The sequence below is a fragment of the Pygocentrus nattereri genome, chromosome 10 (genome assembly GCF_015220715.1).
Source record: "Pygocentrus nattereri isolate fPygNat1 chromosome 10, fPygNat1.pri, whole genome shotgun sequence".
Taxonomy (NCBI): domain Eukaryota; kingdom Metazoa; phylum Chordata; class Actinopteri; order Characiformes; family Serrasalmidae; genus Pygocentrus; species Pygocentrus nattereri.
The window spans coordinates 11,312,390-11,336,683 of NC_051220.1; the positions used below are offsets into that span (position 1 = coordinate 11,312,390).

The window sequence follows — 24,294 nt, forward strand, 5'->3', positions numbered from 1 at the left end:
TAGTGCAGCAGAGTGGCAGAAAAAGACAGATAATAAAGCTAGTAAGCAGGCAGAACTTTCATGTTACTTCAAGGTTTAAAGGCACAATGGACCAAAAAAGTTCTTTTTGCAATATGAATAATCATAAACAGGATTACATTGATTTAAACCACAACAACTGAAATATTACACTTAAACAAGTATTCAGACTCTTTGCTATCACACTCAAAATTGAACACATGTGAGTCTTGGTTCCAGTGATCACCTCTCTCTCTCTCTCTCTCAATGTTTGCTGTTAACTGTAAAGTAATAATGTCTGATTCTGTATGAATTAATCAGCATGATTATCAGTGAAATATATTACAGTAAAATCAAAGCTGATATTGGTTTTAATTGTACATTATGTTCTGAAAAGATATCAGTGAAAATATACAAGGCTGTGAATGTGTTTACTGCCTGTAGAAGTTCATACCTTTTAATGTAAGCTATAGTCCAGGGATCTGATTGGCAGCAGGTCTCACTAAAATTTCATTAATTAAGCAACCTACCTATAATTTTGTCTCAAACACCCCCTGCAGAGTCTTTTAGGGACTCTAAAATACTTTATTGGAAACAGATAAACTGGGACGTCTTATATTATTAACTTACTGTGAAATGCATGCAGTTTAATGTAAACCTTGTTCCTTACACAGCTCACAGAAAGTGTGTAAATGTGCTCTAGCAGAGTGAACTGTGATTAGTCTCAGCTCTTGGAACTTTAGCTTTAGTGTTTTTTCTGTACAGATTATTTCCAACGATGTAGCCAAGACAGCTCAGAAATATGTTCAGGTTGTGACAGCGGAAATATGAAAAAGTAATTCTGTACTTCAGTAACTAGGTACTTCAGTAGTTTTTCAACAAACTACTTATTTACTCTTACTTGAGTAATTTTAAGTACTAATGCTTTTACTTGTGCTTGAGTAAATTATCACTATAGTACCAGTACCGTTCTTACATGCAGGCTCACTTTTTTTAACCTCAAGTCTGGCACACCTGGGTTTGTAGATCTTCTCACGTTTCTCTCTGCAGAACATCTAAATCTCTTTTAGGTTGGATGTGGAGCATAGCTAGACTGAACAGGTCTCTCCATAGGGATGCAAGTTATCACAGGACCAGCCAGTTGAAGTGGTGAGATTGGAATATCATTCCAGAAACTTCCCTATTGGATGGGGAACCAATAAGCTTTGGGGACTACATATGACAGGGACTGGAATATTCTCAATGCCTAAACCCTAAGAACCACAGCATCTCAAGTTTCTTATGGACAACTCAATTGGGATTCTTCTGACTCCAATTCTCTGTTTGATCTCACTTTATGCTAAACCAGAACCTTTTTTGTTAGAAGCTTGCATGACTTTTCTATCTATAAACATACATATATACAACCTCATTCCCAAAAAAGTGTAGTTGAGTAAAATGTAAATAAAAATGCAATGATGTGCCAATCATTTAAACCCTATTGTAACGGAGCTCTCGTCCGTTCCATGAAATTGTAGAAAACACAAGACAACCTCCAAGTTTTAAAGACTCTTTTATTGTTACCCACATGGCTGCAGTGGCAAACACCAGGCGGACCTTTTTGAGACTCTGCAAATCAAAACAATTGTGATTATCTTGCACTGTTCAGGGTGGCCAGTTGATGGTGTAGAGAATAAACAATTTATCTATTATTCTATTTATTTGAAATAACTTTGTTTTGTGAGGAGTTTGACTTACCTGTTTGTTGCAGCATGGCAGCAGCCTGTTGCAGGTCAAAGGATCCGAGCCTAGGGGGGTTGTGGGTTATGTAGTCTTGGGGTTGTCCTATAAGTGGAATGTTCCATCTCCCATGCTTGAGCAGGGGGAGGGGGACCAGCTTTCATGGTTCCAAATAGTAGTTGCAGTAGGAATGTTTTAATATTAAATGTTTTATATTTATGTTAAAATATTGATTAAATAATATAGATTAACTAAAGTAAAATGTATAAATATAAACAATTGGTACATTTTAAAACTTACCTGCAAACTTACCTGTGGTTGGTTGAACCCAATAGGTTAAGGGGTTTATAAAATGGAGAACTCGCATGTTTGGTGAGAGTGAGGGTGAAGCTAGCTTGGTGTGCAGTTCTGTTTGTAAGGCCATAGTTGAAGGCATTTTTTTTTTTTTTTAATATGAGTTTGTATCAAGTTGATCAGTTTATTTTGTTTTGTTTTCCCTTTATTTTCATTTTTCTTTTTGAATTAATTATTTTTGGGATTGTGGAACACCGTGCACTTTTTTGCTGTGGACTTAATAAACCTTCCTGCATCGGAACTTCCCGTTTTCCAGTGTTTTTAAACCTCCACTCAGCTATCCTGTAACACCTATATTTCATTTTCAATAGTACAAAGACCACATATCAAATATTGAAACTAAGAAATTTTATTGTTGCAATATTTAACAATTTTGAATTTGATGACACAATCCAAAAAAGTTGGGACAGGGCAACAAAAGGCTGGTAAAGTTGTGTGATGCTAAAAACACGTGGTGGTTAATTGGCAACAGGCCAGTAACATGACTGGGTATAATAACATCACAAAATCTGGTGGGGAGGGGTTCACCACTCTGTGAAAGAATGCATGATCAAATAGTGCAACAATTCAAGAATATTTCTCAATGTAAAACAGCAAAGAACTTTTGATTTTTATCATCTAAAAGATTCAGAGAATCTGGAGGTATCTCTGTATGCAAAAATCAGTATTTGCTGGTTGTGATCTTTGGGCCTCAGACAGCACTGCATTAAAAACTGACATGATTCTTTGGTGTAAATCACTGCATGGGCTCAGTAACACTTCTGAAAACCACTGTCTATGAAAATAGTTTGTTGCTGCATCCACAAATGCAAGCTAAAACTCTTAAACACAGAGAAGAAACTATACATAAACAGGATCCAGAAACACTGCCACCTTCACTGGGCCTGAGCTCATTTAAAATGGACTGAGGGGAAGTAAAAAGTGTCCTGTGGTCCAACTAATCAACATTTGACATTCTTTTTGGAATTCATGGACACTGTGTCCTCCAGGCTGAAGACCACTCAACTTGTTATCAGTGCACAATTCAAAAGCAAGTATTCATGATGGTATAGGGGTGCATTAGTGCACATGGCATGATTGACGTGTGCATCTGTGAAGGCACCATTAATGCTGAACGATACATACATGTTTCGGCCACATATACTGCCACTCAGATTACATCTTTTTCAAGGAAAGCATCAATTATTTTGGCAAAACAATTCCAAACCACACTCTACATGTATTACAATAGCAGTGCCCTTTATTAAAAGTGCCTAGGTGCTATACTGGTCTGCCTGCAGTTCAAACCTGTCACCACTCAAAACATTTGGCATATTATGAAATGAGAAATATGATGAAGGAGACCCCAAATTGTCAAGCAGCTGAAATTCTATATCAAACAAGAATGGGAAAACATTTCACTTCCAAAACTACAGCAGTGTCTCCTAAGTTTGAAAATGCTTACAGAGTGTTGTTAAAAGACGAGGTGATGAAACACAGTGGGAAACAGGCCCCCACCCCAGTTTTTTTGGAACATGTTGCTGGCATCAAATTCAAAATGAGCATATATTTTACAAAAAACAATAAAATATCTCAGTTTCAACATTTGTGTCACATCTGCTGCCTGCCATTCTCCTGCCCACCATGGGAGATCGCTGTCGCCGGAACATTAAATGGTCTCTTCATTCTTTGACCTTTTATGTTGGCCATTTTGTATATATACCCTGTGTTTGCACATGGTTTTTGTGAAGTCTTGTTTGGTTTATCTGCAATTATGTGCATTTATATTTCTGATTCAGTTTCTGGTATTTTGACCTTGCACTTTGTTTGTTGTTGACTACTCTTTTGGATTTGCCCCCTTTGGATTTGTCTGCATTCTGTGGCCTACTTTTCTGGATTTCTGACCCTCTGCTTGTTATTATCTACTTTGAACCTGGAATTAAACTTGCAATTGTCTCCTTCCCCTTGTGTGAAGCAGTTTATGACAATTTGATATGTTGTCTTTGTATTATTTTCCTTTGCAAATATGTTGTAAATGATTTGAATATCATTGCATTCTACTTTTACTTACATTCTGCACAGCGTCCCAACTTTTTTGTAAATGGGGTTGTACATTTTCTACCTACAGATATACATAGAATACATGCATTTATACAGCATATCTTTACACAGACAACATAGGACATATCACGGGATGTTATAAATGTCGTGAAATTGTCATTTAAATTTTGTTACAGAAAAATCATGTTTTGTGAAACTGTGACGTTTGTGTTTATTCCTTTGAATGTTTTGCATTTCTGCATTTAACTGCTTGGTCACAAGAGCACATTTACACACCTTTCTGTGACCTGTGCAAGGAAAAAGATTACATTAAACTACATGTACTGTATTTCATGGTTACATGACTCAAAGACCATGCAGAGCATGTTACTATTTAATTAAGGTCATTTAAGAGAAACAACTCAAAGTCAGCATTATGAGTAGATTGCTTAATGATGTCATTTTAGTGAGATCTAGTGAGACTCCCTGGACTCACTGGGCTGACAGGAAACAAATAAAAATTCATTATCATGAAAAACGTGGCATAATAAATATTCTGTCCCCATTTGGTAGGTCTGTGACACAGTGGCTGTGGCCCTGAGTGGACTACCACATTAATATAACAGTGCTGTTTCTACATTTAATCTCATGCAAGATGAAAAGTAAAAAAAAAAACTTCAACTACTGAGTTCCGGACCTCAGTGTCCTCATAGCTAGTTACGGCCATGGGCTTAACACTATTAAAACCTTGTCTGAGTGATGCCCTGATGTATCTGAGGGCTCGTTATTAATGTATAACATGAAACTAACAGACATCCAAGATCGGATGAAGGTCACATGAAAAAGAAAAGGGAAAAGGAAATCCCCTGTTGTGTACCCTGTTTCTTTCTTATTTCAGTAGTGTACTTTCTGATGATGTTGTAATATAAACTGAATTGAAAGCCACAGTAACAATCTGTTTGATTCTGAGGGAAGCTTGTCTGTGTTGCTTGTCCATTTTACAGAAGTTTTATTGCTAACTATACAGCAAGTATTAATTTGCGATGATGTTTCATCAGCTCAGACGTGGTGAGATCTGAAACCCCAATGTCTGTGTCAACTGAGGTTTATTACACAACATGAAGTTTACGAAGTATATTTTCATCATTTGGGAAGTAGGTTGAGTGCAGCATCAGATAAGCCATTGCCAACATGACAGTCAAGTGTTTGTTCCAACATGTGGTCTGAATGACAGTAAGTCACAGTGTACCCAAAGTTTCTCACTAGATTGAGTGAATAATTGAATCTAAGTTTAGGTATTGTGATATAAGAGTAGAGTAGAGTCTCTTCTACAGTTTCTCATTAGGCTGAATGAACAATTCCTTCTAATTGTAGGGTTTTATGATATAAACTGAGTCTGTTCTACAGTTTCTCATTAGGTTGAATGAATAACTGGCTCTAAATGTAGGTATTGTGATATAAACTGAGTCTGTTCTACAGTTTCTCATTAGGTTGAGTGAATAACTGCTTCTAAATGTTGGTATTGTGATATAAACTGAGTCTGTTCTGCAGTTTCTCATTAGGTTGAACGAATAACTGGCTCTAAATGTAGGTATTGTGATATAAACTGAGTGTTCTACAGTTTCTCATTAGGTTGAATGAATAACTGACTCTAAATGTAGGTATTGTGATATAAACTGAGTCTGTTCTACAGTTTCACATTAGGTTGAATGAATAACTGACTCTAAAGGTAGGTATTGTGATATAAACTGTCTGTTCTACAGTTTCTCATTAGGCTGAGTGAATAACTGCTTCTAAATGTAGGTATTGTGATATGAACTGAGTCTGTTCTGCAGTTTCTCATTAGGTTGAATGAATAACTGACTCTAAATGTAGGTATTGTGACATGAACTGAGTCTGTTCTACAGTTTCTCATTAGGCTGAATGTATAACTGGCTCTAAATGTAGGTATTGTAATATAAACTGAATCTGTTCTACAGTTTCTCATTAGGCTGAATGAATAACTGACTCTAAATGTAGGTATTGTGATATGAACTGAGTCTGTTCTACAGTTTCTCATTAGGCTGAATGAATAATTGACTCTAAATGTAGGTATTGTGATATAAACTGAGTCTGTTCTACAGTTTCTCATTAGGCTGAATGTATAACTGGCTCTAAATGTAGGTATTGTAATATAAACTGAATCTGTTCTACATTTTCTCATTAGGCTGAATGTATAACTGACTCTAAATGTTTGTACTGTGATATAAACTGCGTGTAACGTGGAGCAAGGAGGCAGACGCACATGCTGAGATAAGCAAGATTTATTAAGGGCAAATCCCGTGTCATAGTCGTAACGGTCCAGGGTCATAAAGCCACCACGGATTGAACGGGGGGGCAGACATGACAGACAAACAATAAACAATAAGCAGGTTCAAACAACACACAGTAACCAGAACAACAAACACAAAGACCAGCAAAGGCAAAAGGACACACACAGGACACAGGTGGAGACAATCAGGGGTGGAGTCATGAAACGAGGGGGCTAAACCAAAACACGAACACATGGACAGGACTGGGAGGGGCCAATCGTGTCACTGAGTCTGTTCTACAGTTTTTCATTAGGTTGAGTGAATAACTGACTTTAAATGTAGGTATTGTGATATAAACTGAGTCTGTTCTACAGTTTCTCATTAGGCTGAATGAATAATTGACTCTAAATGTAGGTATTGTGATATAAACTGAGTCTGTTCTACAGTTTCTCATTAGGCTGAATGAATAACTGACTCTAAATGTAGGTATTTTGATATAAACTGAGTCTGTTCTACAGTTTCTCATTAGGTTGAATGAATACAAGGTTTTGCTGTATTGTTTTATAACAACTGACATACATGAATTACAGAAATAATACGACAGTGAACATGCAGCAAAAATAAAGATGTTAATGTAATCTAAATACTGCTGCATGGAGAGTCACTCCAAAGAGGTCCAGAATATTTTGTAATAGCTCTCACTCGGAAAAATCAATCTGAACGCAAAAACATGCAATGTGTTCCTCAGTATATGGAGCTTTGATCAAGCTGGGATGCCCCTGTGTCAGAGTGAGGAGGTAGGCGCTGGACAGCTGTTGCGACGTTTAACCACTCTAATGCTTGCCTTTACATACAGGAACATGGAGCGCCGCGTCAAAATGTGTCTGGCAGAAAGCAGAGATCACTTCCAGCATCACACATCATGTAATGCAATTGATTGTACATATGTCAAAATATATAGCACATTGTTCAGGTTAAGATTGCTTCATCCTAACAAGAGTTACAGCAGAATATTCAGGGCCTCTTTTGAATTAATCTCCCTGTAGTTTTATTAAATTATGTTTTAATTCAGATCAGAGAAAGCCAGAACCCTGAGCAGCATCTACACAACTTCATCATTAACACGTAACAGATTTTTTACTTTTTAAACATTTTTTCAACTTTTAACTTCCACATTCATTTAATTAATTATTAATTATTGATGCACAAAAACCTATTTTCCAAAAAAATTGGGACAGTGTCTGAAATACTAAGACCAAAAAGCTGTGATTATTGAAATTTGTTTGACCTGTATTAATTAAAAAAAAAAACACACCATATTTAATGTTGTATCTTCTAAACTTATTTATTTATGTATTTCTGTAAATATTCACTCACTCATTATGTGCAGAATTGATGCCATTTCTGACTAAACAGGTCACACATTTGTATTTGCTCATTAATGTTGTTTTCTTATTTTTTGAAATCTCATTTGCATTCTTTCAAACTACATCTTTTCACTAAATATTTATGGTCCCTTACCCTAACTTTTCTGTTGGCATGCTGAGTGCAATTGTAGTGATAACATGAGCTCTGGAAGCTCAGCAGAGAGCTGCTGCAGCTGGATTTAAATCTTGCTTTTTTAAGTAAACTTTTAGAAAAAGTTACGCTCCAAAAATTAAATGTGTATCTGATATCAAACAAGTTCCGTGAGAAGATTCAATCAGGTTTCTGTTCTAACAATAGTACAGCATTGGATCACATAGTAAATGACCTCAGGCTCAGCACTGATGCACAAAATCTTTCTATTTTGGTATTATTGGATCTTAGTGTGTCACGATTGGCCCCTCCCAGTCCTGTCCATGTGTGTTTGTTTTGGTTTTGTAACTCCGCCCCTGATTGTATTCACCTGTCTCTCATTGTCCCTGTGTATTTAAGCCATGTGTTTGCCCTTTGTTTTGGCTGGTCGTTGTTTGCTCGTTGTGTTTGTACTGTTTGTACCGTTTGTACCCTTTGTACCCTTTGCACCCTTTGCATCCTGTTTTGTGTTCATCTTGTCATGTCTGTCCCCCGATTGCTTCGTGTTGGCTATATGACCTTGGACTGTTTTGACCACGACCCTGGATTTGCCCAGAATAAAAGTTGCTTATCTCAGCGTATGCGACCACCTCATCGCTCCTCGTTACATAGTGCAGGTTTTGATACCATTGATCACAAGATTCTAATCCATTGCCCAGAATTCTTGGTAGGCCTTAAAATGGTTTAAATTATATTTAATGTATAGGAAATTATTGATTTGACAGAAAAATCTGGCATTTCTTGTGGGGTCCCACAGGGTTCAGTTTTAGGGCCCTTGCTCTTCTCTTTGTACATGCAACCTCTAGTTGATGTCACTAGGAAACACATACATTTTCGTAGCTATGATGACATGCAGTTATACATTTTACATTATTACATTCTGATTCCTTCCGATGATCAAGATTCTGTAGACAGGCTGATCAGCTGTGTGTCAGATATTTCTCAGTGGATGTCACAAAATTTCTTACAACTTAATAGTGAAAAACTGATACTTGGTACTAAAACTCATAGAAAATACTTTATGCGAAGCTCAGTTTTTTAGCTTTAAATACCAAACCTGGTATATGGTCAGTAATGGTGCCTTCACAGATGTGCAGGTTATCCATTAATACCTGCCCCCACCAATGACAGATGCTGAAATTTGAACTTTACACTGGTAACAATCTGGACGGTCCTTTTTTGGCCCAGAGAACATGATGTCCCATATTTCCAGAAGCAATCTGAAAGTTTGACTCGTCAGACCACAATACATGTTTCCACCAAGGATCAGTCCATTTAAGATGCACTCAAATTCATTTAAATGTGGTGATATCCACTACAGAAATATGCTGGTTTTTAATATAGTGCCATCTGAGGAGTCAAAGATCATAGACATTCAGTTGTGGTTTTCAGCCTTGCTCTTTATGCACAGAGATTTCTCTGGTTGCTTCACTGAATCAATGAAACATTAAATATCTTTTTCTAAATACTGCTATAGTTTGCTTTAGATCAAAGTGGATGTACAAGTGTTAGAAAAATTAATATTGTAACCACTTAGTAACAATAATATAAAGATCCCTATGCACCCCTGACCTAGCAGTACACTTTTTCTCACCCCTGGGCTATCAGTGCACTTTGTCTCACCCATGGCCGCTCAGTACACTTCTCTTTTTCTGATGTATTAAGACAGGAATACCAATGTGACGCTGCTCCTTATTTATGATATATTAAGACAAGGAGAACTGAGAGGGGCCCTAAGAAAAGCAGAACAGATGCACTGGCTTAGCATGAGGGAATGGGAGGTGTAAGCTTTTCCGGCAACTGGAAGGGGGTGTAAATCTAAAGTGTGTAAATCTAACCACTAAAGAACGTACAAAAGCAAAACGCGCCAAGTATATTTTGAGCATTTGCATGTTTTGTGTGTAACTGCTCCCTTGCTGCAAGAATAAAGACTTCACAGACATCGGTGATCTCAGGCTCATTATTTGAAACTTGGTCCCTCGAGCTGGATCCCAACATCTCCTCCGCCACCCAGGTACGGGGACCTGAACCGCATGGAGGAGCCTAGGACTCACATCGTCCATGGAGGTTCCAGGCCAACCACAACAAGCCATCCGTGGAGGTTGAGGCGAACCGCGCAGATCCTACTTGGAGGCCGAGCCGCACCGCAGAGATACATCCGTAGATGACTCAGGGAACAAACCACGATCCATCCGTTGAGGCGCATCCTCTTTGAGGACATTTGAGCTTTCAAAAAGACGCCAGGATCGTCTGGGTGGTGGAGAAGTGATGGGATCATACTAGAACTGCCGAGATACTGCACTTTGAAAGTAAGAAAAGGGTTTTTCTGAAGAAAAGCCAGGCGAGGGAGGCTGGTCATTTATTAGGTGTTTTACTAAGTCCTAGTAAATGAAGACTGGTGGTAGCCGCCCGGCATAAAATCCGAAAGCCATAAAGTATTCGGGTGAAAGACCCTAAATGGTATTCAGGTGAAAGACCTTATTGATGTAGAATTGCAGGTCTATGTGACATTTTGTGTTTTGTGTAAGTGTTTTGGTACCAGTAAAAGTGTTAACATCATGGGTAATTGCTGCAGTACATGTTGTTTTGCATGTTGTAAGCCGCCAGATGTTTGTCCACCAATTTTACCAGTGGACGTAAAATTTATGTGCACTACAATGTCGACAATGCTCAGTGGTATAGAAAAATAGGAAGAACAAGTATGGGTTTAAATGGAGGCTTGGTGTGCCTGAGTGTGAAAGTCTTGTAGCTCAGATTAAGGGAAAGGCAAAAGGCAAGTCAAAAACTTGGTTAAGAAAAGCTCATGATTCTTGAGGAAGCCAGGAAGTGCACTAAGGGTATAAAATGGGCTAAAGATCTTAGAAAAGCTGATGTGCTTGCACTGACTGACAAAGAGGATGAAAATATTGTTTTCAGACAAAGACCCGGACCCCCACCTTATAGATGAGCTCAAACCAACTCACAGACTGATGACCGACTGGACAGAGGAACAAACAGGTCAGACTGACTCTCCTACTACTTATGAGGATGAGAAAGTTAGCGGGGAGGGGAATAAGGATAAGGTAGGGCCTTATCAGGGCCTTGTCACCCTGTGTGCAGGCTGTTGTGGCTGCTTATCTTGCTTATCTGCTTAGTTCAAGCTTTGGCCTCAGTGGTATTTTTTCACAATTTAGTTTTGAGAGTTCTGCACACAGTTATTGTTTTCCTCTTACAGAAGAACATTTCTTATCTCTCTCCTTCTAGACATCTGTCATGCATGACAGTCCTATTCTCATAACCACATTTAACCATTGAAAGATGCACAGGCCTAAATCCCTCAACACTAATGTCGAATGCCTCTGAAGGCCCTCTGCAGACCTGTTTGGCTCAAATTGCTGAAAATGTGCTGCCCCGTGTTGATCTCATGCATCAGCCCTCAGCCAATAGTGACATTACCATGTTTGTGGATGGTTCCAGCAACAAATGCCCTGATGGCATAAATGTTAATTGGTTTGCTGTTGTCACCCTTGACCAAACACTTAAGCCTAGCAAATTGCCCAGCCATCTCTCTGCTCAAGCAGCAGAGCTGATTACTCTTACCGACGCATGCAAACTAGGGGCAGACAAATCTGTCATGATTTATTCTGATAGTCAATATGCATTTTGCCCAGCAATAGAAAAATCGAGGTATGATCACCTCTTCAGGTAGAAGTATTAATCACAAAGATCTCATTCTTAATCTATTAGACTCTATTCAGTTGCCTAAACAGCTTGCTGTTTCTAAATGTGCTGCATACACTTGCACTCTAGATCCTGTTTCTAGAGGCAACCGCAGAGCAGATGAGGAAGCGGAATGCACTCGACTTGCCCGCACCCCTCCTTCTCTGACACACACACACACAGCTAGATGAGTCCTCGCACGTCCTCGCAGATATGCAACGGGTTTCCCCAGTCTTGGAAAAACAGCAGTGGTTGAAGTATGGGGCAAAACTTAATACCTCTAACATCCACTGTTGACCCCATGGGAATTCCAAAAAACCTATTTAGGTATTCTGCGCTTTTGAGCCATGGCCATTGCCATGTCTCAACAGGAGGGATGGTGCATACCATAAACAAAGTATTCACAGCCTATGGGTTTACAAATTACTCAAAGAATTTCTGCTTAGCGTGAGAGATATGTGCGAAAAACAACCCACAGGGAAATTTTAGACTTAAAAGAGGCAAGTTTTCAAAATCAATATGTCCTTTTCAACACATATGTATGGATTTCATAGAGTTGAATAAATGTAAAGGGAAGAAGTATTGTCTAGTAATTATAGACACACTCACTAAATGGGTCAAAATATTTCCCTGCGCTAATCCAGATGCATTAACTGTGGCAAAGGCATTAGTAAAAGAAATAATTCCCAGGTATGGGATACCTCAGAGAATATATAGTGATAATGGCACACATTTTGTAAATAACCTTATCATATATGTGGGTAAAGAACTAAACATAGAACTAAAGAATCATTGTGCTTACCACCCCCAATCAGCAGCTTTGTTAGAAAGACACAACGGCACTAGAGACAGGGAAACATTGGGTCTACTGTCTCCCACAAGGTACACTGAACATGCACATAATGCTGGGAGAAAATTGGTTAACCCCTTTTGAAATGATGCACAGGAGGCCAGACATCATTCCTCAATTTAGATCCTTCTTAAAGGGAAGTGAAGAAGCAGAAAAGATTTTTGCTGATTATATGAAAAGCATGTTGAATAAACAAAATGTTCTCTCTGTTAATAATCCTCCCATACAGGCTGAAGGAGAACTGAAATCAGACAAAGAAGTTCAACCTGGTGACTGGATCTTCATAAAGGTTATGAAAAAGAAGTCCTGGGCAGACCCACGGTGGGAGGGACTATTCCAAGTGCTGCTAACTATACCCACAGCTGTAAAAATAGTTGACCGTTCACTCCTGGATTAATCTCTCTCACTATAAGAAGGGACAAGAACCACGGTCGAAATAATTCTGCCTAGAGTCTCTTAAGGACTAGCTCGGCTACAAAGGGGAATGAAACCAGTAGGGCCACTCGTCTCAACACGAGTTAAGGAATTACAAAGGTCCAGAGACACTAGTGAGCGGGCTCAACCATGGCCAGACTGGCATTGAACTTCCTAATTAGTACTGCCTATGAACTCTACGTTGTGAAAGGTATTCATACTCCAATTTATCGAGGCAACCCAGTGCATGGGGGCTCCTGAGGACCAATTAACACTGTAAAATTTGACCTGTGCCAACAGAGAACTGGTTACATCTGGGCAAAGAACTATGTATGTGAAACACCCTTGATAGAGAGTCCTGGACCAACCAGGTACTTGGTGTGATAGTTGGCATAATGCATGGGGGCTCCTGAGGACCAATTAACACTGTAAAATTTGACCTGTGCCAACAGAGAACTGGTTACATCTGGGCAAAGAACTATGTATGTGAAACACCCTTGATAGAGAGTCCTGGACCAACCAGGTACTTGGTGCGATAGTTGGCATAATGTTATTTCTAACTCTGGGATATCAAAGTGGGGCTACACACCCCCACTAGCTTCACACGGACCTGAACCCCTGACCCAACGTATGACTATGTATCAAGGCCAAACACCCACAAGCGGTTCTACAGATGATTGTAATACAATTTACCTCACCCTTAAGAATCCGAAACCCTCAGATTTTGGCCTCAACATGCTCGGTGTTTGTCGCCGGACAAGACCCTTTGGGTCATATTGAAATAAAGAATAAACCTTAACACTAGCACAACATCTACCTCCAATTCTATGGCCAGCACTCCAGAAATTAGGAACTCATCTTCTGTTGTCTACGCAAGCAGTGCACTTCTCTCCATGTCTGAAAAACTATCAATAGAAACAGGCTACACTGGTAGAAACAAATGGTTTGAATGGATGGTGTACACAGCCAAAACCACTAAGGTTAGCAATTGCATAGCATGCTCAGCTAGCAGGCTCCAACTAGGAACAGTTCCTTTCAGGTTAACACAGGCCAAGGCAGCTGAAGGATTAAGGTGTGCCCTGCAGTTGTTCACACATGTGTAATATATATATATATATATATATATATATATATATATATATATATATATATATATATATATATATATATATAGACACTGTAGTCAATCTGTTTCTCTGATACTTTATTAGCCCCCTTTTACCCTATTCTTCAGTGGTCAGGACCCCCATGGACCCTCACAGAGCAGGTACTATTTGGGTGGTGGGTCATTGTCAGCACTGCAGTAATACTGATGTGGTGGTGTGTTAGTGTGTGTTGCACTGGTCTGAGTGGATCAGACACAGCAGTGCTGCTGGAGTTTTTAAACACCTCAGTGTCACTGCTGGACTGAGAATAGTCCACCAACCAAAAATATCCAACCAACAGTGTCCTGTGAGCACTGATGAAGGACTAGAGGATGACCAACACAAACTATGCAACCGCAGATGAGCCATCGTCTCTGACTTTACATCTACAAGGTAGACTGACAAGGTTGGAATGTCTAATAGAGTGGACAGTGAGTGGACACAGTGTTTAAAAACTCCAGCAGCACTGCTGTGACTGATTCACTCCTAGGAGCACAACACACACTAACACACCACCACATCAGTGTTACTGCAGTGCTGTTTGGTATAGTGGTATATAGTTGGTGTAGTGGGTAACACCTCTGCCTTCTATGCTGGGGTTCAATCCCCACCTGGGTAAGCACCCTACACTATACCAATAAGAGTCCTTGGGCAAGACTCCTAACACTACCTTCGCCTACCTATGTAAAAAAATGATCAAATTGTAAGTTGCTCTAGATAAGAGCATCTGCCAAATGCTGTAAATGTAAATGCTGAGAATGATCCACCACCCAAATAGTACCTGCTCTGTGAGGGTCCATGGGGGTCCTGATCACTGAAGACCAGGTAAAACAAAGTATGCAGAGAAACAAATGGACTACAGTCCAATTGTAGAACTATATAAAAAACAGTCATAAAATGTCATTAAAATCTAAAATTAAAAATACATTATAATGAAGTAAAAGAACTAACTTTGATAGTAAGCAATAAGAAAAATCTAATTATTTACTAGAACAGAACACTAAAATAATTAACATCAAATAAAACAGTTGCAATAAAAATAAATAAATTCTTGTTATTAATGTTACTACTACTACTACTACTACTAGTACTACTACTAATAATAATAATAATAACAATAACAATGATAAAACTAAATAAAAAGGAGAAAGAAAAAAGTTAAATTCAACTAAAACAGTTCCAGGATGTCTGAAGGTGTTTAGAGACTAAAGATTTGACTTGACTGAGCGAGTTTTAGAGCCTCTTGTAATGAGTTCCAGCTCACTTTAGCTAAAAGCGGATTTTCCCAGTTCAATATATGACAGGTCATCCAGTGAAATAAGAAATACTTATTTTTTACTGTATTTATGTTTGTTTGTATTTATTCTAATGTTACATGGTGTTTCAGAAGCTAAAGCACACATATAGTACTGTGTGGAAGTTTTAATAATAAAATAATAATAATAAATTACATTTATATAGTGCCTTTCACAAACCTAAGGTTGCTTCACATAGCAAAAAAAAAACAATACAGAGGAGGAGGAAGAAAAATATGCATTAAACAGAAAAATCTTTAAGTCAGATTTAAAAGAAGAAAGAGAAGAGCCTCCCTGAGGGATTGAGGAAGAGAATTCCAGAGTTTGGGGGCCATGGTGGAAAGTCTGGTGCATGGAACAGCAAGTAAGTTATTGCTAGTAGATCTGAGAGAGCGAGAGGGAGTGTAAGAGGTCAGCAGTTCTCTGAGGTAGGGGGGAGCAAGATTATGCAAAGCTTTGAAAGTGAGAAGTAAGATTTTAAACTTTGAATGCAGAATGCATTCTTGGTGAGGAATTTGATGTGCAGATCAAAATTGAGTGATGAGTCAAGTAAAACACCAAGATTTCTAATGACAGGTGCAGGCTTAACGAGCAGGCCATCAATATTAACTGATAAATTGGATGACTTTGATAGTAGAGGTTTAGGGCCAACCAGTAAGACTTCAGTTTTAGCAATGTTCAGCATGAGAAATACAGTGAATTAGTGTACTGGGAGGGGTATCTGAAGGTGTGTGTGTGTACTGAGATATAACTGAATATCATCAGCATAACAATGGAAGTTTAGGCCATGGCTATGAATAATCTGCCCAAGGGGTGAAATGTAAATTAGGAAAAGTAGGGGTCCAAGAACTGAGCCTGGCGGGACATCACATCTAACAGGAGAGGAGGAGGATTTATGTGGGCCTAATGTAATAAACTGGTGTCTGTCTGTAAGATATGACCTGAACCACTGTAGGGCTGTGTCAGTGATGCCAATAGAGAAAAGACGAGAAATGAGAACATCATGATTAACAGTATCAAAAGCTGCGCTTAATTCGAGGAGAAGGAGAATATTGAGAGAACCACTATCAGCAGACCGGAGAAGATCATTAACAACTCGCAGAAGAGCTGTCTCAGTGCTGTGGTGAGTACGGAAACCAGACTGGAATGGCTCATAGAGGGCATTATCACTCAGAAATTTCTGGAGTTGGGAAACAACCACTCTTTCCATTACTTTAGCTAAAAATGGAAGGTGTGAGATGGGTCTGTAATTAGAAAGAGAAGTTGGGTCCAATTCAGGTTTCTTAAGTATCGGAGTAACAGCAGCAGTTTTAAGGGCAGTAGGAACAGAACCAGAAGAGAGACATGAATTTATCACTGTAGCAATAGGGGTGTTGATTACAGATGAACAGGCCTTGAGTAGAGGGGTGGGGGCAGGGTCAAGCTGACAGGAGGAAGCATTAGACTTAGTGATGAGCTCAGAGACAGAAAAGGAGTCAACAGGTGTGAAACAAGTTAGCTTTGTGTTCATAGAATTAGAATCTGTAAAGGAGAATGGCTGGGAAGCAGATGAAAAGAGGCTATAGAATTGATTAATTTTCTTGTCAAAAAATTTTAGAAACGCCTGACATTGCTCAGGTGAATGGGGGCACGCTGATACAGGAGGATGGAGGAGTTTGTTAATGGTTCGAAAGAGAGCTTTTGGCCTAGACTTAGCATTATTTATGATGGAGAAGTAGTAGCGGGCAGTATTAAGGGCATCCCTATATTTGTGGGTGTGTTGACTGTAAAGTAGAGAGTGGACAGTAAGGCTGCTTTTTTTATAAAGGCGCTCAAGACGCCGACCAATAGCCTTCAGAACCCTTAGTTCAGGGGTGAACCAAGGACAGGAGCGGGCGGCAGGGAGGAGTTTATTCTTAAAAGAGGCAAAATCATTAAGCAGTCCAGAGACAGTGTCATTATAGAGAGAAACCCTGCTCTCAGGGGATGATAGGTTATATAGGTGAGACAGGGCTGAAGACTAAAGAGAAGCAGCAAACAGATTAAGATTGACAGACCTAATATCACGATAGACAACTGAGATAGACAACTGACCTCTCCATGGATCACCACCTTATCGTGGTGGAGAGGTTTGTGTGCTTGAAGGACCCTAGGAGCTATGTTGTCTGGAGCAAAAGCTCCTGGTAGGGTCTCCCATGGCAAACTGGTCCTAGGTGACAGGCCAGACAAAGTGTGATCCATAACCACCCCTATGAGGACAACAAAGCAGGACTTGTGTACCCTGCCCAGATCAGGGTTACCAGGGCCCCACCCTGGAGCCAGGCCTGGGGGAGGGGCACGCCAGCGAGCGTCTGGTGGCCGGGCATTCACTCATGGTGTCAAAGGACTTCTGTGCAAACCACAGTCTGTCCATAACGAACACCATGTTTGAACACAAGGATGTCCATAAGTGCACATGGCACCAGGACACCCTAGGCCGCAGTTCAATGATTGACTTTGTAGTCGTGTCAGCGGACTTGCGGCCATGTGTACTGGACACTTGGGTAAAGAGAGGAGCTGAGCTGTCAACTGATCACCACCTGGTGGTGAGTTGGATCAGGTGGTGGGGGAAGATGCCAGTCAGACCAGGCAAACCCAAACGTATAGTGAGGGTTTGCTGGGAACGTCTGGCAGAAGAACCTGTCAGATTGATCTTCAACTCACACCTCCGTCAGAACTTTGACCAGATATCGGGGGAGGTGGGGGACATTGACTCAGAATGGGCCATGTTCCGCTCCTCCATTGTTGAAGCGGCTGACTGTAGCTGTGGTCGCAAGGTAGTTGGTGCCTGTCGGGGCGGTAATCCTCGAACCCGGTGGTGGACACCCCAGGTGAGAGATGCCGTCAAGCTGAAGAAGGAATCCTACCGGAGATGGTTGGCCTGTAGGACACCAGAGGCAGCTGGCAGGTATCGACAGGCCAAGCGATCTGCGGCTTCAGTCGTCGCCAAGGCAAAAACCCGGGTGTGGGAAGAGTTCGGTGAGGCCTTGGAAAGTGACTTTAAGTTGGCTCCGAAAAGATTCTGGCAAACCGTCAGGCGACTCAGAAGGGGAAAGCAGTGTGCCACTAGCACTGTATGTAGTGGAGATGGTGTGCTGCTGACTTTGAGTGAAGACGTCATTGGGCGGTGGAAGGAATACTTTGAGGACCTTCTCAATCCCACCAACACGTTCTCCAGTGAGGAGGCAGAGTCTGGGGACACGGGAATAGGCTTGTCCATTACTGAGGCCGAAGTCGCTAAGGTAGTTAAAAAGCTCCTTGGCGGCAGGGCTGCAGGGGTGGATGAGATCCGTCCCGAGTTCCTCAAGGCTCTGGATGTTGTGGGGCTGTCTTGGCTGACATGCCTTCAACATTGTGTGGACATCGTGGGCGGTGCCACTGGATTGGCAGACTGGGGTGGTGGTGCCTCTTTTTAAAAAGGGGGACCGGAGGGTGTGTTCCAACTACAGGGGAATCACACTCCTCAGCCTCCCTGGTAAGGTCTATGCAAGGGTACTGGAGAAGAGAGTCCGGCTTATAGTCGAACCTCGGATTCAGGAGGAGCAGTGCGGGTTCCGCCCTGGTCGTGGAACACTGGACCAACTCTTTACCCTCTCCAGGATTCTGGAGGGTTCATGGGAGTTTGCCCAACCAGTCCACATGTGCTTTGTGGATTTGGAGAAGGCATTCGACTGTGTTCCCCGGGGTATTCTGTGGGAGGTGCTTCGGGATTACAGGGTACATGGCTCTTTGCTACGAGCCATTCAGGCCCTGTACAAACAAAGCAGGAGTTTGGTTCGCATGGCCGGCAGTAAGTCAGACTTTTTCCCAGTGAGAGTTGGACTCCGTCAGGGCTGCCCTTTGTCACCGATTCTATTCATAATTTTTATGGATAGAATTTCTAGGTGCAGTCAGGGGATGGAGGGTGTCCGGTTTGGTGACCTCAGGGTCACATCTCTGCTGTTTGCAGATGATGTGGTCCTATTGGGGACATCAGGCTGTGAACTTCAGCTTTCACTGGATCGGTTTGCAGCCGAGTGTGAAGCGGCCGGGATGAGGATCAGTACCTCCAAATCCGAGGCCATGGTTCTCACTCGGGAAAGGGTGGAGAGCCCTCTCTGGGTCGGGGATGAGCTCTTGCCTCAAGTGGAGGAGTTTAAGTATCTCGGGGGTCTTGTTCACGAGTGATGGTACAAAGGAGCGGGAGATTGACAGGCGGATTGGTGCTGGGTCAGCAGTGATGCGGGCTCTTTACCGGTCTGTTGTGGTAAAGAAAGAGCTGAGCCATAAGGCAAGGCTCTCGATTTACTGGTCGATCTACGTTCCCACCCTCACCTATGGTCATGAGCTTTGGGTAATGACCGAAAGAACGAGATTGCGAATACAAGCGGCTGAAATGAGTTTCCTCCGCAGGGTGGCTGGACTCTCCCTTAGAGATAGGGTGAAAAGTTCGGTCATCCGGGAGGGACTCGGAGTAGAGCCGCTGCTTCTTCACGTCGAGAGGAGCCAGTTGAGGTGGTTCGGGCATCTTGTTAGGATGCCTCCTGGACACCTCCCTTGGGAGGTGTCACAGGCAAGTCCACCGGGGAGGACACACCGGGAAAGACCCAGGACACGCTGGCGTGACTATATCGCCCAGCTGGCCTGGGAGCGCCTCGGAATCCCTCCCAGGGAGCTAGTGGAAGTGGCTGGGGAAAGGGAGGTCTGGGCTTCATTGCTCAGGATGCTGCCCCCGCGACCCGAACCCCGGAGAAGCGGAAGATGATGGATGGATGGATGGATGGATGGATAATTTATATCCCCGCGACCCTGACGGAGAAGTGGCTTAGAAAATGGATGGATGGATGGAATTTATATTTGGATTACATTACAGAACCAGAGCTCAGTTCTGCTTGCCATTTGTACAAACCAAAGGTGTCAAAACTCTGCACCCATGTGCTCCAGCCCAGTTTATCCCCTGCTTATTACCACACGCTGCCTCTTCTGACTGTAGGTTCTCCTTCAGCCATTTTTTTGCTCTTGTCCAGTGTCCTTGCATTCCTGATTAAATGATTCACAGAGTAATTTAGTGATTGATTAATAGTTGAATGTCCTATTTGCAGGTGTGTATGATGAGCCAAACTGCAGCGCTAACGTGGACCATGCTATCTTGATTGTTGGTTACGGCACTGATGCTAGCAAAAAGGACTACTGGCTGGTCAAGAACAGGTAAACAAACAAGCTAACCAATCACCAAAATGCCAACTCCTGATTATGGTTAACACTACAAGAGTAAATCAAAGCATACCATCAAGGCTTTAGAAACAATGTCCATCTCATCAACATTACTGACAAGTGTTTTTTTTTTCTTTTTTCTTTGGCATCCACAAAATGAAAAATCTCTTTGACAAAATTAAAATTAAAATTTTACTGATGTCCAAAAAAATGTATAAGATAGAAAAAACATGTACAAACACTATGTGTTAATGCTTTATTCATTAACTTAGTTAAATTGGGAGCACACCTAATATTTCAGACTTCAACACTTAAACATCCTATAGCCTAGGAACCCTACTTACAGGCCAGCAGCCAGTTGCTTCAGCAGTCCAATTGTAGCCTAATTGGAATGTAAAATGTCACTACATTCACGTTTACGAGCTCCTAGCTTGCACCAAATAACATAATTTATATGTATCTTTAAGTTATTAAAATGTATGCTACCCAATAATAGGTGTAAATTCTCCCATAAAAATCAGTTAAATTGGCTGGTCAGTTTAATCGATGGGAAAACATGCAAGAAAATGGAATACCTCTCGGCAAACCAGTCTTGCAGGATAGATTACATCCATCAATCAGCAATAGAAAAGATCACAGACCTTGTAACGCAGATTTACACAACACAAACAGTAGCAGAGCCCTGAGTCTACTTTGTGTCTGGAACTGAGATTTTTGTACAGGGTGACTCCAAAACCTGGTGGCCGACTCTTCACATGTTCACATCATTTACTTGTGTTTTGTATGTAATCAGTGTAAGACTGGAACTGGTGTGTGTGATTCCAGTTGAAACTGAGCTCTGCAAGTCCGTGGATCTCCTGGAGGAGGGATGGGATCTCCAGAATTAGATCTGAACTACAGCAATGAATATGTTGTATCTCTAGCTATAAAACAACATTGAAGATAAAGCAGTTCATGAGTCAATTTTATGAAACGTTGTTTTTCTACAGATTGGAGAGAGACAGAAACCAGAAAGTCCAACAGAGGAGGTTACAGTCTCATCAGACTACCATTTATTTACCTATGCAGCAAAAAAAATAAAAAATAAAAAAATTACCTAAAAATTAAAATATATGTGTTGCCTGATATAATAAACTCTGAGCATTCACAAAATTCACTACATGTGTAATGGTTTCAATTATTGCTGTATGTCCATTTTTTCACGATTCAATTGTAGAAAATTTTTGTGACTCACAGAAATATCTGACACACAGCTAGTTAGTCTGTTAACAGAGTCTTAATCATCAGAAGGAATGCAAATGTATAACTGTGTGTCATCAGCATAGCTATGAAAATGTATACTATGTTTCCTAATCACATCACCTAGATGTAGAATGCACAAAGAGAAAAGCAAAGGCCCTAAGACCGAACCTTGAGGGACTCCACAAGAAATGCCAGATCTTTTGATGAATGATTTCCCATTGAAACCATGAACTCTCTATTAGATAAATATGATTTGAACCATTCTAAAACTGTGCCCAAGAGGCCAACCCAGAATTCAAGACGTTTGATTAGAACATAAAATCTGCACTAAGATTTAATAAAACCAGAATTGAAGGGTTTTGTGCATCAGCACTGAGCCTGAGGTCATTCACAATGTGAAACAGTGCTGTCTCAGTACTATGGTTGAAGGCAAAAACTGACAGAAACTTCTCATATAACTTGTTTAATATTAGATACGCATTTAATTGAAAACAACTTTTTCTAAGAGTTTACTTTAAAAAGAGAGGTTTGAAATTGGTATTAGTACAGAATGGTGATAGGAACCAGACATCCACCTCTCTCTGAAAGCTCAGAAAGTTATTACATGAAATGGTTATGAATACACTGTCTGATGTCTGAGAAATTGTTTTATGATAATTTTGATAAGATTTTGGCCTTAAACCATAAACGTGCAGGCTGGTCCCTATTGAAAAAATCAGTGAAAAAAAGGTGGACTTGCCTGTGACACCTCCCGAGGGAGGCGTCCAGGAGGCTTCCTAACCAGATGTCTGAAACACCTCAGCTGGCTCCTCTCGATGTGAAGAACAGCGGCTCTACTACGAGTCCCTCCCGGATGACTGAACTTCTAGAGATAGGGTTATCTCTAAGGGAGAGTCCAGCCACCCTGCGGAGGAAACTCATTTCGGCCGCTTGTATTCGCGATCTTATTCTTTCGGTCATTACCCAAAGCTCATGACCATAGGTGAGGGTGGGAACATAGATTGACCGGTAAATCGAGAGCCTTGCCTTATGGCTCAGCTCTTTCTTTACCACAACAGACCGGTAAAGAGCCCGCATCACTGCTGACCCAGCACCAATCCGCCTGTCAATCTCCCGCTCCCTTGTACCATCACTCGTGAACAAGACCCCGAGATACTTGAACTCCTCCACTTGAGGCAAGAGCCTATCCCCGACCCAGAGAGGGCTCTCTGCCCTTTTTTCCGCCTGAGAACCATGGTCTCAGATTTAGAGGGACTGATTCTCATCCCAGCTGCATCACACTCGGCTACAAACCGATCCAGCGAAACCTGAAGTTCACAGCCTGATGTCCCCAATAGGACCACATCATCTGCAAACAGCAGCGATGTGACCCTGAGGTCACCAAACCGGACACCCTCCATCCCCTGACTGCACCTAGAAATTCTATCCATAAAAATTATGAATAGAATCGGTAGGAAAGGGCAGCCCTGATGGAGTCCAACTCTCACTGGGAACAAGTCTGACTTATTGTCGGCTATGCGAACCAAACTCCAGCTTTGTTTGTACAGGGCCTGAATGGCTCGTAGCAAAGAGCCATGTACCCCATACTCCCACTTCCCACAGAATACCCCGGGGAACACAGTCGAATGCCTTCTCCAGATCCTCAAAGCACATGTGGACTGGTTGGGCAAACTCCCATGAACCCTCCAGAATCCTGGAGAGGGTGAAGAGTTGGTCCAGTGTTCTACGACCAGGGCGGAACCCGCACTGCTCCTTCTGGATCTGAGATTTGACTATAAGCCGGACTCTCTTCTCCAGTACCCCTGCATAGACCTTACCAGGGAGGCTGAGGAGTGTGATTCCCCTGTAGTTGTGACACACCCTCCGGTCCCCTTTTTTAAAAAGAGGCACCACCACCCCAGTCTGCCAATCCAGTGGCACCGCCCACGATGTCCACGCAATGTTGAAGGCATGTCAGCCAAGACAGCTCCACAACATCCAGAGCCTTGAGGAACTCAGGGCGGATCTCATCCACCCCTGGAGCCTTGGCACCAAGGAGCTTCTTCACTACCTTAGGGACTTCGGCCTCAGTAATGGACAAGCCTATTCCCGTGTCCCCAGACTCTGCCTCCTCACTGGAGAACGTGTCGGTGGGATTGAGAAGGTCCTCAAAGTATTCCTTCCACCGCCCAATGACGTCTTCAGTCGAAGTCAGCAGCACACCATCTCTCCACTATATACAGTGCTAGTGGTACACTGCTTTCCCCTTCTGAGTCACCTGACGGTTTGCCAGAATCTTTTCGGAGCCAACTTAAAGTCACTTTCCAAGGCCTCACCAAACTCCTCCCACACACGGGTTTTTGCCTTGGTGACGACTGAAGCCGCAGATCGCTTGGCCTGTCGATACCTGCCAGCTGCCTCTGGTGTCCCGCAGGCCAACCATGCCCGGTAGGACTCCTTCAGCTTGACGGTATCTCTCACCTGGGCTGTCCACCACCAGCTTCGAGGATTACCGCCCCGAC

At 41.7% G+C, this 24,294-nt stretch overlaps 1 long non-coding RNA gene across 1 annotated transcript; it reads left to right on the forward strand.

Moving 5' to 3' along the window:
• Positions 1–9,792: 9,792 nt before the first annotated feature.
• LOC108413311 lies at positions 9,793–13,630 on the forward strand. Its single transcript, XR_001856749.2, has 3 exons — positions 9,793–10,246; positions 10,854–10,934; positions 12,716–13,630. It is a non-coding gene; the product is annotated as an uncharacterized LOC108413311 (long non-coding RNA).
• The last annotated feature ends 10,664 nt before the right edge of the window (positions 13,631–24,294 follow it).